We start from the raw sequence: 10,033 nt of genomic DNA, 5'->3' as shown, positions 1-10,033 counted from the left end.
GAAATGGTTAAAAAAAAAAAAAAATGCTGGTATGGACGAGCGCACTCACCATCTCACAAACTTGATTGTATCCACAGTCAAAACACAAGGATTCACCAGCCAGTGGCTTGTGCGGTTTAGAACGGCTGACCCTGCTAGCAGCAGCTACAAAGCAAAGCTTCTTGATTTTTAGGGAAATGCTCCTGTTCTTCTATGATTTGCACTGACATGACATGACACATTGTTACAGAACCTTGGGGCCACATTTCAAGAGCAGCTCCTCAGTTAGACTTTGAACCTCAGTTAAACAAGCCCCTGCATGAAAACTTGTTGACTGTTCTAAATACGTTTTTTTAAAAGACAATCAAACCCCCAATTTTAAATGATGCTGTCGAAACGATACTAGTTTCTGTTCTTTCTGCTATAATTCACCATCTGTGTAGGAAATTTAAAAATACCAAAAAGAAAGGTAGTTTTAGGTTCATTTCCTGCGTTGTTATAAAATGAGGTAAGTGTTATGGTTTTACACTACACTCCTCAAACACTAAAACGAGAATGCTGGTCAAAGCTTGATGTTATTAGCACTTACCATGGTAACAGTGACATCAGACCGATTCGTTATAAACACTGGGATAAAAAAAAGCTGCCAGCTGACTTTTCTGGGCTCATGTTTGCATGTGTTTGGTGAAGAACCTGTGAAGGGAGGGCTTCTCTGTTAGAATGACCAGAAAAAGAATCTACGAGAACACAGTAGTTAAGGATCACATACACACCACTGTGTAAAATGGTATACTTCAAGCTACTAGAAACATACACCAGCGGCTAGTTTCAGTGAGACTTTTCAAAAAGTTTAGTTTTCCCTTGTTGTCTGTCTATGGACTTGAATCTTTCTTCACCTTTAAAACTGTGGGGACCACGTGTGAAAAAGAATGATTAAGCATGTGCTTTGCATTTTAAGTGATGAGCGAGGTTACACAGAAACATAGCTTTTCTGATGTGCCCATGTTTTGAAAAAATAGCAATCAAATGTTGAAAATGCAATTATTATGTACAAAATAGATTAAACTGTTAATCCCATGAAATACTACTATGCAAGACTGTTCATATACTGTGATGCATGACATGACATGCAACACACTGTCACACCGTATGATATACAGTTGTGTCACACTATGCTATATGCTTCATGTCAGTAGGCCTAGTGGTGAGCATGTACTGTATCAGTCGCATTGATGATAAAACTTATATTTTTCTATTGATACATATGACAAGGCGAGAAAGATACTGATTATGGAATACTTCATGAGGCTGTATATAATATACAGTATATATACAGTATATCCAAAATATTCAAAAGCCACTTTTAAGATACATAGTTGAAACATTTGGCAAATTCCCTCGAGTCTTTAGATTTAGATGATATTAAATCTATTTATAGCCGTACAGAGACAAACCCAACACATCAGGAACATTCCAAAGAAAACAAATAGAAACGAAAATTATTTTCAACTAAATAAGAAGTTAAAAAATGTATATATACAATATATCAGTGTGATTTCTGTTGTGTTTTTCTTTTTTCTAGTTTTCTTTTATGTGACTGCAGATATAACTGTCCACTTCATGGACACAATGCATTAAAGAGACGGGATCTATTTTCCCACTCACCCCTAAGTAATCATGTAAATTGTCTTCACTATCACTTGCGTACTCAAACAGCACCACGCAATGTTATCAGAATCATGCATAGGTAAACTGCATTATACATACTGAACTGTTGTTGAAGTGCATGGTGTCCTCTACAATGGACATATGGATACGTTTGTTGAAGATTAGATGTTGAAAAACAAAAACAACATTTAGAGATGATTTGTTCTGAAGTAATAAACTTCCTTTGTGATTTATTGATATCTGCCTTAAAGGGTTAAATTAAACAAATAAAAACATGGTCACACCATTAAAACATTTTCACGTTTGGCTCATAAATTTGGAAGAAAAACTAAAATTGGTGCAATCCTTAGATCTCAAGATTGCCCTTATAAGGCTTTACCTTATAAAAAGAATGATCTTTGTTCATTATTTATTTATGTTTGATGACTGGAAATGAAAAAAAAAAAGCCACATCAACCGCCTAATATATCTACAACTGAGGAATGGTGCACAAGGTATCATGTTTTCTAGTTTCTCCTTCTTTCACTCATTTGATAGTTCTTTGCTGGTCATTATCTGTATAGCTTCTCCAGAAGCCCTCTCCCTTTCATTACATGTTGAATGCTGCAGCCCCCAGCAGCAAGGGGAAAACACTGCATGAAAGCCATCCATCCCCCTTTGGGAATCAAGAGGAGCTCCTATTCATTTGCTTAATTACCTAATTAACAGAAAGCTAATTACTTTGTTGTGTGCACGCGTACGTGTGGAGAGGCTGTTACGTAACTGATAGTTATCCTCAATTAATTTGTAACTGCACTCCGTCAAGTCAGGGCCTTAATCCACACAACACATCACCAGTGTGACACCAACAAAACATGATAATAAATTCAGACCCAGACACATGGCTGCTGGGCTCCGCTGAGCTCATAGATCCAGTATTGACATGCAGATCAAGCCACTGAAGAATTAGAAAGCTTAGATCATGTGTTAGATTGTCTTCATAACACTGTACAAACATTTGAATTGTTCTCATTAATTACATAAGACAATCATGTTTACAACCTTTTGAAAAAAAAAAAAAAAAAAAAAAAAAACCCCTGCAGTAATCCTATGAAAGCCTGTAGGATTGGCTCTATTATACAAATCATAGCAAAACTGAAAATCCTGTTAGGAATATAATGGGAATAATGTAGAATACCATAAGAGATAAAATTACATTAAGTATAAGAATGTCATCATAAATTCACCACTGAGCAAAACAGACATGTTCAAAGGCCAGATAAGAATATTTTAGTAGTGCTGTCAAAAGGTCAAATCTTTCATCTTTCATTACAATGCATCTTTACATAGAGAATATGGCATTTTTTTATGCTTGACGACTTTGAGTTGTGGGATCAAGAATATGCATTCAGAAAAAGGAAAAATAAAACTACAGAAATACATTTTAAATGGCTTTGATACAACTCTTACTGTATGATTAATGTCTGTACATGATGAAACTACTTGTTACATAATTGGTGTAAATTGTTGTCTTTCCAAATGTCTTTCTCCCCAAATATTATACACTCTTTAGAGACCCCAGGTATGTGAGTGGGGTTTTTTTTTTTCATGGTATGCAGGTAACAGGAAATAGTGTTGTTGTAATGTCGTGTTTTCCTATTTGGCCTCATTTTGTGTCACTGTTACTATGAATTAACGCAGACAAAAACATGAAGACGTTTGTTTATCTTAGTTTACAGTCACAGTCGGTACAGTTGTTGCTGGTGTGTCCAGTTCACGGCAGAGCAGAACTTTGTTTAATATTGAAAATGAAGACGTGGCCTGATGAAGATTATATTTCTGTGCCCAGTGATCAATCACCAGTAGAAGCAGAACAGGAGCGTGAGTATGACAGTGCTAGCTCAGAGGACATGAGCTTGACAGCAAAACAGTGCGCTGCTGCATGCAGAGCAAACATGTTGTAATAGACCACAACACAGTGACTTGTGATTTGTGATTACCATAATTATTTGTGTTTGCCGCCAGTAACTGTAGCAGTTACAGTAGCTGCAACACAGTACAATGTGTAGAAAACATAGCGTATAATAGGCGTACGTTGAAAGATTAAGTAAAATCCTCATAAACTCACATACCACAGATTAAGTGGTTTTTCTGTGAAAATATTAGAGTAGTTTTTCCTGTGACGGGGCATGGTCAGAGGGTGGCGCTCTCTACTAAGAAACAGACTTTCTGAAGAGGGTTCATCAGCAGCATTCCTGCCAGATGCAGCCATGATAAATGTAATGTTGTCCACAGCGAAATGAGCTGTGCTTCTCAGACCTTGATCAAGGACAAAAAAATGACTTATAATATTTTCTCTTGAGGTTAAATTAATGTTGCTTTACAATGAGTGTTAACTGGACTGTTGAACTGGCCCATGATAATTCTCGTCTTCAGGGGGCAAGTGACAGATTTTAATTACTGCCATAATGTTTTTGCACTTCTTGTGACAGTCATGTTAAGGGAAAACTGTTTAGCGGGTGAGCAAAACCTTTTCAACCACAAAAAAAAATATGCCAAGCAGAGATTCTTAATAACTTTGTTGAAATTTCGATGCAGTCATGTCCCCTTCAAAATATTATGAAGAATTGGCCCACAGCAAATATAACCACAGCAAACTGCACGAACCTGCACTCTGGTTATCTAGCCTACACTGTCACTTTCAAAACCATAACACCACCCCCCTTCAATAGTTAAAACTCCTCACAGTTGAAATTAAAACATCGTTGATGATTATGTCAAAGCATTTCTTTTTTCTTTTTTTTGCAGTGAAGCTTTGGAACAATTATGATGAACCACTGATCAAAAAAAAAAAAAAAAAAAGACAGGAGAATTTTCTGAAATAATAGAAGTTCATTCTGCCTCAGTTGTAATTAGTCAGCTTAGACATTTTAGCTTTTCTGACAGCCCCCTCTCTCCTGTCACACTTTCAGCTAAAACTAATGCATATCATTACATTTCCCCATAGAAAGGACCTACTAAGTGCTACTAAGTGCTACTGAATTGTACTTGTGACTATGATGTTTCTATGAAGGATCTGCGAAGCAATGAACGTTATTTACCCCAGCAGGTGGATATGACGTCACGGACTTGGAACATCAAAACAACAACATCCAAATCCGCGATTCTTCCTTTTTTTCTCCTTCTTTTCTCGGCGTGTTAAAATCTAATAACAACATTAAGAAAGGAGCTCGTGCCTTTCCCTACGAGGCGGACTGGAAGGGAGCGAGTGTGAAACTCCACATTTCGCTTTTTTTTCGACGCCCTCGGTAAGATTGTGTCTTTCTCCTTGTAGTTAAGTTAGTTAGTTAGTCCCCCCACCTCCACCACCACCTCGCCACCAACACCAAGGCGGGCGGAGTAATATTGTTGGTGTTTACAGTGTGATTTGTTGTCGCACGCGTTCTCAGTACACAAGCTCGCGTGCACTGACTGGTTCGTTATCTCATAGCCTACTAGCAAATCGGTACCCTCCGCGTGCGCCTGTTAGCTGCTGTAAAGCGTTTCCATTCTGGTAAGTTTCACTATTATCATAATGTTAACATTAGCCTTGTTGTAGCCTATCGTATCTACATACCTGCTGCTGTTGCTGCTGCACTCAACACACACGGAGTTTGTCTTCGTTTTATTTTCCTGCTGTTTCCTAGAATTGTTACAATTAGTGAAATAAACAAGTAAACAAACACCTGTATTATTTTCACGTAGGCTGATTGGTAGCGCTGTTTAATGTCTATGTAACGAGCAGCTGTTATAAGAGTGCTTTTTGTAACTACGAGTGTTGTATCCTCTACTTTTTTTTTTTTTTTGGAAAGTTGGGTTTCTAACTTAGTTGAGGCTACTCATGAGACCCCGGCATCTTTATAACCTTAGTTTGGCATAAAGTGCTGGTAAGCGATAGCCGTTAACAGTCCGTAATTATAACGCTACCTGTTAAGGATAGAGCCGTAAAAGTTTTTATCTTCACACGGTGAAAGGGAAGTTAAAGAGTGCCGTGATTTCTTTGGAGTAAGACCAGGGAAGGAGCTTTTCCCCACGTGCTAGCTGTGCTCCAAACTCCGAAAAACCGGAGGAAGACATTACAACTGCCCTAAACTAACGTATAGTTATTATAATTGGAACAGCCTACAGCTTTAGCTAATAAGCAGGCCGACTTTTATTTGGCATCACCGACGTTATTGAAGGCTGTTGTTTTGGTGTGGCTTGTCTGCCCAGCGATGAGGCTGTACACAATATATCTAAAGCGGATATTCACCTCATAGTTAACTTCTTATTAACACAAAGGATTTAGTGAATTCGTTTTTAATTATTGCGGTGACAACTTACAGTCACACCTCAACATCAAACGTTTTTGACGTTATGCCTTATTTAACTGTATTGCTCAAAGTTTGAACTAAGTGGTTTTATTGAGTCATATATGCTGTGGGTTACAGTTAGCCGTTTTCTTAACTGCAAATAGGCTGAAGTTTCAGAGCACTTAATTATGGCATGTGAGAAAAAAAAGAGTTCCCATTTTTGTTAAATTAACAATCAACAATTACCTGTTGTTGCTATAGTGTGTAAGTGCAGTGAATAGTTTCTGGATCAACGTTATGTTATCCTAATGCACTGTCCAAAGGAATGTATTTGAGAAAGAAATGTTTTGCCATGTAGAAATACCTTCAAAACAAAGCAATCAAGTAAACATATTCAACATATTTTAGATCTATTTTCTGTTTTGATTAACATTTTATAACAGTTGTATTACAGACAAATGGACACCAGTAACCAATATGATAATGAATTTTACTGTGCAGCTTATAAATGTATATATACATAGTATAAACAAATGTCTCCTGTACTTAATCCATGTTGATTTATTAGTTATTTGTATAAGTCAGACAGAATTAGTATTTTCACCAAAAAACATAATTTAATTAAAAAAAAGCTACAGATTATGTACATCAATTGAAAGTGAACTGCATACATATAAGAATGGAATATTACCCTAATATTTTATACAGTAAATCTGCTGCTGGCAACAGCAGGACTAAAACCATCTGAAAATTTACAAAAGGAAAACTGCAGCTTTAACAACTATTGCTGGCAGTGCTCCCTCCTTCTTGGTCTTTGGATTAGTCATTGTCTGAGGGGAAAAAAAAAACACTTTTTTTGTAGGAGAAGTAAAGTAAACAGCCTCCAACAAGCGAACCTTGACAACCCAGATTAAGGAAAACATTGGAGATCAAACAGTGCTGCTGCTGGGCTGTTGTCATGAGCTGCCTGAGAGAGAGCTGCAGACTATTTGAACAGGCACTGGGGTTTGTGTGCTCACTTATGCAGAAATGGACCTTCGCAAATGCTGACCCAGGTTTTAAAACACAGGATGAACTTTCTTTGCAACTTTTCCAGGCCTGCTGCTTGGCATGGCTGTTACATACAGACATTCAGCCTTCTGCTGTTTCTGATGGGAACAACCTAACACCATCCCCTGCGTTTGCTTCGAGAAACAAAAATGACTGTACTGTCTTTGCCCCGTACTACAACTGAATAAATTGAGTTGGCAGGGGGGAAAGTGAAAAAGCTTGAAATTTGAGGAAGAGCAGCTGTACGCATTGTAATGACGCAAGATCCTCAGCGCACCAATCTGTGATTTTGTATTATTTGGAAAGCCCTTGTTTCTAGTTTGGCCTCCTCAGGCTGGGGCTAAGGTTCTACTTTGTAGAGAGGTGAGGTTCAGCTAGTAAGAAAGTAATCAGTCACTCATGCATTCAGTGTGGGGACTCCCATCCCTGAGTGGAGCGGTGCTCTCTTTCATCTGGGCACAGTATTTGTGAACACACATTGAAATGCCCTGTGCTGGGTACGGAGGGGCTGCAAGCTGACTGTGCACCCTTTGCTTGCAGCTAAACGGTAAGGAGAGGTATTTTCAGGTCCAGTGTGGGATTCAGGTTCTACGTTTGCTGCATTGTTTCTTTCAGATTTATTTGCCGCCTTCACCCTTCATTTGATTTCAGATACAAGACCTCAAACCACTTGCTTGAAACATTTTTGCACAAAGCGAGACAAGTGACAGATAAATAAGGGGAATTTTCTGGTACATGAATTTGTCATGTGATTTTCTTTTCTTTTTCTTTTTTTTTTTGCATGTTTGATTCACACAACACAAAGGGGAACAGTACTGCCAATATGAATATGAGTGCAGTGCGCTCATTAGTGCTGTATTACATGAATGGAAGTGATAACAAAGGAAAGGAGAACAATATTTCCAGGGTAAAGGTTAGTGTGTCCCGGCCCCTGTGGCGTGCCCAGGCAGACGGTTCTCTGTGCCAGGGAAGGCGATTGGTCAGAGAGTGGACAGCTTCAGGTGTGCTTTGTGCAGCGTCTCAGTCTCTATGGAGACTGCAGAATGCTTCAGGATGGCCATTAACTCATGCAGCCATTAATTACTGTCTTCTACTGTCATCTGTCCTTAATAAAGGGAGGGGTGCAGACAAAAAATGTCATCCTTCTGCATGGAAGGAGAGGGAGCATGCAACTACAATCAATTAACTTGAGTTACAAAATGAATTTACTACTGGTGTTGTGTTTCAAGAATTCAGTACAACATTGGGATACGGATTATCCTTTATTGGAAAATATCAAAGTATCCTGTATATTTAGTTTTATCTGTCAAGTTGGTGTATTAAATGAGTTGTTGGTGTGTTGGTTTCAGATAAAAGTAGTGTTGTTGTTTTTAATAAATAATTGGCCTGTTGTGCATGCAGTTACTGTAAGTTTGAATTAGGCTAGATGGGCTGCGTAACATTTACAACAGCCTCTGCTTTATCAAGAAGCTATATTGCAATGGTACCAGTAAAAAATATTTTGCTCAGTCCCTTTTTGTTTTCTAATTCTCAGAGTAATATCAACAGATTTTAATCCAGGTAAAATGTGTTTTTGTAAATACTCATCTGATACTTGAGAACACTGCAGGAAAAAACTGATTATACTGAGCACGTTGCTGACGGACACTTCTCAAACAAAATAAAGATGACTTGGAACGAAGGATATTGCACTGTAGTGTGGTTTGCATTGAGATTTAACACCTTTATTAGGGTAGTAATAGAGAGTGTAGTGAAACTCTGAAACCTATTCAAGATGTATACATTTAGTTGTTGTTTTTTTACATCTTTCATATTCAGACATAAGTGTTCACACATTATTTAAATAAACAAAACTTTGTCAATTTAGAAAATGCTTAGATAGTGATATGAATTGTGTCGCTGGTAGAGTAAGTGCAAGCCTTCTTTGTTTCTTTTTTCATTCTTTATATACTTTATATACTACCAAATGGTTGGTTTTTTTTAGGCAAATGATTCCCTGTTTTCATTTTGAGTGAGTGCAAGAGCCTCTTAGCATGTAATAACTTAAAGTCAGTTTAAAAGCAGAGTTTCCTTAATGGCACGGCACTTGTCTGTTTTGGGAATGATGCAGGTAAGCTACAAACATTTTTGTCCAGACATGAGGGGCTCAAACATATGCTACAAGCTGTGCTCAGCTGCCAGGCGACACCTCAGCACCTGTTTCCATCAGCTGTCCAGTCTGTATGTCAGTCTGCGTGTGTTTATGACGTGGCTTTCATTTTTAGGACATTTTCTATCAAATATGCGTTGATGAATTTTTACCCTGAGAAGGTTTAGGTATTACTCTGACGTAACCTGACATGCTCACATGTCGTTGTGTTTGTCATTCCAGGGCAACATGGTACTGTTGCCCCCAGAGTTTCAAACTGTAAGTGATTCTTCTCTGTGTTTGAACTTTTTAGTTTGAAAGTTTATGTTCAGACAACAACAAATAATTTGCATCCCGGCTCTCCAAAACGATATCTCTCGCAGCATAAAGTGATGTAGATCCTAATATTGATTGTTATTTTATCCATCGTCACAATTTTCAATAAGTCATTTTGCTTTCTGGCAATTTTGGAAAAGTCAGAACAAAATAATGTGGTGACTGTTGGGTTCATGGAGCAGCTAATGTTGGAATTAGGCTATTCCTTACCTCATATGGTGCCATGCATGTTGAAAAGGTGGCCTCACTGGTTTGATGTGATATTTACTTGAAATAGACAAGGTGGCCTGAGAGTGTAAGAAGAAGCGTCACTTTCAAGTTGTAATTTGTAAAGGTTAAGCTATTTTTTTTTTTTTAATTTTGATGATGTTGTATGGTTTGACATTTTTGTGCTTTCCCTTGCCAGAAATCACTTTTCTGCGGTTAGATCTGTGAAATATTTTGTCTTTGTCTGTTTATGACGTTTTAGTTTGCACTTTTCTGTTCAGCTGTGGTGGCTGCTCGTGCTATCTCACATCTTCTTCTGTTTATGCCAAACAAGCCGGTGTTGCTGCTGCTGGAA

The 10,033-nt window shown here is 37.9% G+C and overlaps 1 protein-coding gene across 18 annotated transcripts in view; it reads left to right on the top strand.

Moving 5' to 3' along the window:
- The first annotated feature begins 4,577 nt into the window (after positions 1-4,577).
- foxp1b (forkhead box P1b) overlaps positions 4,578-10,033 on the top strand; it is a 155,400-nt gene continuing 149,944 nt past the window's right edge. For 4 of the 18 annotated variants that reach the window (XR_006376258.1, XM_044181640.1, XM_044181717.1 and 1 more), the window contains exon 1: positions 4,582-4,934. The gene's annotated coding sequence lies outside the window, so the exon portion shown is untranslated. Of the gene's footprint in view, positions 4,935-5,001; positions 5,180-10,033 lie in introns of those variants that run through there. The other 14 variants (XM_044181658.1, XM_044181674.1, XM_044181666.1 and 11 more) reach the window with 10 other exon arrangements.

This window comes from Siniperca chuatsi, linkage group LG2 (genome assembly GCF_020085105.1).
Source record: "Siniperca chuatsi isolate FFG_IHB_CAS linkage group LG2, ASM2008510v1, whole genome shotgun sequence".
Classification (NCBI taxonomy): domain Eukaryota; kingdom Metazoa; phylum Chordata; class Actinopteri; order Centrarchiformes; family Sinipercidae; genus Siniperca; species Siniperca chuatsi.
Note: the sequence above shows the minus strand (reverse complement) of the source record. Positions and strands in the feature narration are given on the sequence as shown.